Source organism: Sitophilus oryzae, unplaced genomic scaffold, assembly GCF_002938485.1.
Source record: "Sitophilus oryzae breed Bouriz unplaced genomic scaffold, Soryzae_2.0 scaffold_1494_pilon_pilon, whole genome shotgun sequence".
NCBI classification, from domain to species: domain Eukaryota; kingdom Metazoa; phylum Arthropoda; class Insecta; order Coleoptera; family Curculionidae; genus Sitophilus; species Sitophilus oryzae.
In genome coordinates, this window is record NW_022146163.1 from 38,388 (window position 1) to 43,965 (window position 5,578).

Genomic DNA, 5,578 nt, shown 5'->3' on the forward strand with positions numbered 1-5,578 from the left:
TCCAATAGTCAAACAAAGGTCAAAATTATAAAAGACGATCACAAAACAAATTAAAAAGCTAAATTTTTTTTAAAAAAAGTTAAAAGATTATATCTATCGCAATAATTGCTCAATCACAGATAACAATATGGTAAGCTAAATTTGAAAATTAAAACAACTAGACTAAAATCATAAGGTGAGGGGAGCCGTATAATCCACTATAGTTAGATAAATTGACAGAAAAAACAAAAAAGGCAATAATCAAATCAAACCTCAATGCACAATTTAAAGAAATTTACTTAAACATTAGTTAGATGTATTTTGAGGGATAATTTTTTTATTTTTTGTATTAGTAATGTAAGTTAAGAATTATGATTATTTCAATTTGTATATGTAGATATTTAATTTTGTAGGATAATTTTTTTTTAGTTATATTAGTTAGGAACAAGTTAAGAATGATGTTTATTTTATTAATTTGTATATGTAGAATTTTTATTTATATTTCAAATTTATATATTGTAGAAAATTAATTTTTATTTTAGTTTAATTTTTAGAAATTTAATTTTTATTTGAATTTACATATGTAGAAAATTATTTTTATTTTAATTTAATTAAACTTGTGTTCTTTAAAGTAAAAGCATACTCACACAAACGTCAACCTAGGAAGTACCACCACTCAGAAGAAATAAAATTAGTTAGAGCTGTTAACATTCACACATCTCTCTCATTGTAATTATAAATTGTATAACTTTTCAAGAAGGAAGCCTTTCGTTGTAATACCAAATAAATGTCTATATCATAATTTTCAGACAATCTTATTTAAATTTTATATTTTCATTTTTGACGAGAATAATCGTTCGTCTTATAAGAATGTGTCTGTTATAATGTATAATTAAAATTAAAAAAAGGGGGTACTCTGCATCCATATTTAGTTTTTTTTGAAAAAAGAAACATATATATATATATATATATATATTGTAAGAGCGAAAAAGAAAAAATAAAATATTTTTCTTTTATTTATATAGCATAATATATGAATGGTGTTAACATCAATTTAATATTCAATCAACATAAATAAAAGAAGCCAAACTTACCTTGGATACCTGATCTGCACAATACTTCTCACTCCTTGAAATATATATTACGTGTTTATTTACAATTGTCTATTTTGGACCTTTATATATTTACAATTGTCTATTTTGGACAGAATCCTGCTTATTTGTTTCCAATTTAGTCAATAGGTAGAGTATAGGTAGGTGTACAGCTTCTCAGCTATACAGGATGAGTCTTAAACTCGATCGTAAATAAGTGCAAATATTTTCAACGCTGGTAGATCTCGATATATGAAACATATTTTCTCTTTACCGTTTTTCAAATAAGTCCAAACTAATCCAGTTATTTTACTTTGAAAATAAAAAAAAAATGTTTTTTGGTTAAATTTTGAGAACCAGTGGACCTCTTTTCTGGGTTTCCTCTCTTGTAAATGGAATCTACCACCTATATTTCCATATTATCAAGGAATTATAATTTTTAAAGATATAGTATAACTAACAAAATTTACAAAAATTTTTTAAAATTTTCAAAATATTTCTTTTACAAAAATTTCATTGACGTGCTTCTGGTGTCGAAATATACTATCCTTAAAAATATTTGCACTTATTTAAGATTCACCCTATATAAAAAATTCCAGTGTTTTTGAAATAAAAAAAATAAAATAGATTACACTTTCAGCATTAGGGACCAAAATATCTTTACGGATTTTCTTTGTAAAAAGAAGGATGTTTATCAACTACGATTTCAACTTTTTTATCGTATTTTCGACTACATCAATCATTTCCGTCTGTGAAACCTCACAAATAACGAAAAAAACAGGTTTTCTCTCCTCCAAATAACTCCGAGAGGTCACTGTCGTGCGTTTTGGAGTGTGGGGGTCCCCAAAAGCGGCCACATTACTTTTGCCCTAATCATGATAGCGCCAGAAAAACCCTTTTTACACTCCATATACCTCTGGCAATCTCTCACTTAACAAAAGTTCCAATTACGTGCTTAGTAATTTAGCAATCTGGGAGAGAAATAAGGATTTTTGTGGTTTGTGGTTTGGATGCTTGTTGCCGAAGAAATATCTATATAACTTTTAAATAAATGTTAACTTGTTTAAGTAGCTACCTTCTTAGAAGTAAAAATAAGTGATGATAGTTCTTCTCTGTATCAAATATTTATCTAATGTCATATAGTTATTTAAATTTAAAATTTTTCAAGAAAAATAAATATACCTACCAAGTGCATCACAAAAATAGCTCACCCTTATTTATAACTTTTTTATTTTTTTCAGTTAAAAAAACGAGATTTGGTATGTTAGTATATGACATAAATTAGGATTGATTGTCGTAGGTATTCAATTATTTCTGGTCACTTCCTGTTTCAGCGGAAATGGAACAATTTTTGATTTTTAAATGGCATCCTCGGTGGGTATATTTTTACTTTATTCGATAGAAAATGGCACTCTGAATAGAATGACATATCATATGTCAACTTTTGACATTTTTGCTTAAAAAAATCAAATGTTAAATTTCAATCTTCAGAATGCCCACGGATTGTCTTTACAAAAGGAAAAACTTTTTTATTATTGACATTTTGAGAAAAATGCATGCTTCATATAATTTTTTGCTTGTTCTAAAACGGTTAATCCCGTTTATACCTTTCCAAACTTCTATACCGTTTTAGAGAGAACTAAAAAAAACATGAAAATGTAGTTGAATTTCCTAAAAATCCAAACGCGTCTCTATGGTAATATAATATCTTTTTCATTCTTTGATAGATTATTATTGACAGAATTTTAATTAATGTGATATTTTTTGCTATTTTAAAATGTTAAAGAAGCTCAAAATTTATTTAGTTCAATGCTACGGAAAGAGGGATAATAAACTTTAACAACATTAAAAAATATGACATTAATCAAAATTAATTATAACGCTCTATCAAAGAATGAAATCGAAATTATATTACCATAGAAACAATCAAATGCAAATTTTTGAATAAGGAACCTATGATGTCGATTACGATTAGAATAACTGTCTAGGATAAACACTACACAGTTTCATTGCACACTAAAGCTTCAACTATATTTCAATGTCTATTTTCAATGCATACTAAACCTTAACCAATTATTTTACTCAGTTTGACTTCAATTACTTAAAATGAGTGAAATTTTATAGACTATTTTTGTTATACCAAATGCAAATTGATACAAACGAAGAATTTACAGGGTCCGGCAATAGTACGTCCAGCATCTGTAGTTCTTGCAATAAAAAAGTTAGAAATTTTGTTTAAGTGCGAACCTAAAGTATGTATTAGAATGTACTTCAGGAAAATATTTTAACTTCTACAGGGTGGCTGAAAAAAGTGTGAGTGGATCGGGATGATTTTTTTTAAATGGAACACCCTCTATATTATTGCATTTTTGGCTTTCTTTTTGATCACTTTATATAATTCTAAGATTTTATTAAATATGCTTTGATGCTTTCAAAGATATTAATAAGTAAATAAGAAAATATTTTTTCAGCTTTTTTTTAAAAAATTATTAAAAATACAAGAAATGTCTTGAAATGAAAACTGTATTAGGTATTTACTGTAGTAGGTCTATACTTATTCTGCTCCAAATATCGTAATCTTAAACCAGACAGGGTGTTCAAAATTCTATGCCAAAATTTTAAAAATATAAGATAGTTTTTCTTTGTTTTTTTGATTGGAACATCCTATATATTATTTATTTGCTAGATGGAGAATTAAAAAATGAACACTTTTTGTATAACTGTCACAGTTATCTTATTCAAGTTAGCCTTGTAATATATCACCATCCATTCAATCTAACCAAACAAACTTAAGAATCGCGATTCGGCCGTCCATCTTTTTCACGCCCCATATTCTTTCCATAATCTTCCACTTAGGAAAGTTGGAGATAGCAGTGCGCTAGGAGAGAAGAAAAATAAAGCCGTTTTCCACTCCTTCTCAAATAATCTTCGACGTCCAATTTGTTTTTTATCGACGCGACGACTACTATCATAAACAAAAACTTTTTCGGCATTCGCGATCGTCGCCTGGCTGCTTTTTTTTGTTTCTGGGGCAAAGCCATCGAGATTTACGACGGAAAATAATCTAGATTAGAGACTATAAATTTTCATCGACGTGTTTTTGATTTTGAATGAGATGGATGCCAAGCTTAAGACAATTATAACGTACCTACTGTTCATATCAAATAAACTTTTAGTCACGTGATTAAGCTAGACCGGCACAGCGATGCCCACTTTTACACATTTTTGAAGTAAAACTTCTTTTCGCGCGATGGGGGTAGTATGTAGAATGTTTAGGAGGGGAGTTAATCACCGCGAGCTTACAGATCTATATTGTGTGTTCCCCTTTCTTGATTTATAACGAGTTATAACTCATCATACAGTCTGAGGGCTTTAAGAGAAGCCAGTATCTGAGACGGTTCCACAGAGGCCAACTCTTCATCCTCGACATCAGCCGTACCAAAGTTCATGGCACGAATGGTCGTCGTCTCGGTGCACTTAGTGATAATGTGTTCTGGTGTATCCCCATTTTCCCCACAGAATCTGCATTCGCCGTTGTGTCTCAGCTTCAGCCTACTGAGGTGTTCGTTGAGGAGACAGTGTCCTGTTAGAAACCCCGTGACAATCCGAAGAATATTTTTACTTAACTCCCTTGAGTTAAATAAAAACCTTTAATTTCTCTCGGTCTTAAGTTCTGAGGAACTTTTTCGAGTGTCTTAGACCGTTGGAGGACACCCATTTTAAGTTACGGATGGAGTCTTCCAAATTATTCAGTTCCGCTTTCAGTTGGTTCCCGTTTGGAAAACAGAACGGTTCTGGTCCAGTTAGTGGACTGTTCGCTCTTTTTCTAGCTAGATCATTTGATTTTTCATTGCCTTCTATCCCTTGGTGAACAGGTATCCCTTGGTACCCGGAGTAGGAGGACTTTATTTTCTTTGCCTAATTTGTTGCGCTTCTCTAGGCATTCTTTTACTAAATTCGAATTGATGGTTACTGAGTTATTCGCGTTTAGTGCTGCTTGACTATTGGATAGGATGGAAATTTCCTGTTTTTGATAGTTCAGATCAAAGCAGTAGAAAAGCAAGTGTAGAGGCATGGGCATACCAATAAGTGAAGATTCTTGCTTATAAACTTTGCAATTCGCCGACGACCAGGTTATTTGCGCAAGAGACAAAGATGACTTGGAATATATAACACGAAAACTTAAAGAGGAATACCATGTGTGCGGACTGGAGATAAATATTACAAGAACTAAATATCTCTGCATTGGATTGAATCAAACAGCAATAAAACTGGATAATAAATACATACTAGCATGTAACGAATACAAATACCTAGGCGGTACTTTCGATAAATCCGGGAAAGACAACAACGAAATAAGCTTGAGAATAATCAAGGTCAGAAATGCAATAAAATGTCTGAATAATATACTCTGGAGTAACAAAATAGGTAAAGACAGAAAACTAAGGATTTATCATGCGATAATCAAGAGCAAATTATTTAAGCAAGCTGTTATTTGGGGCTGAAAC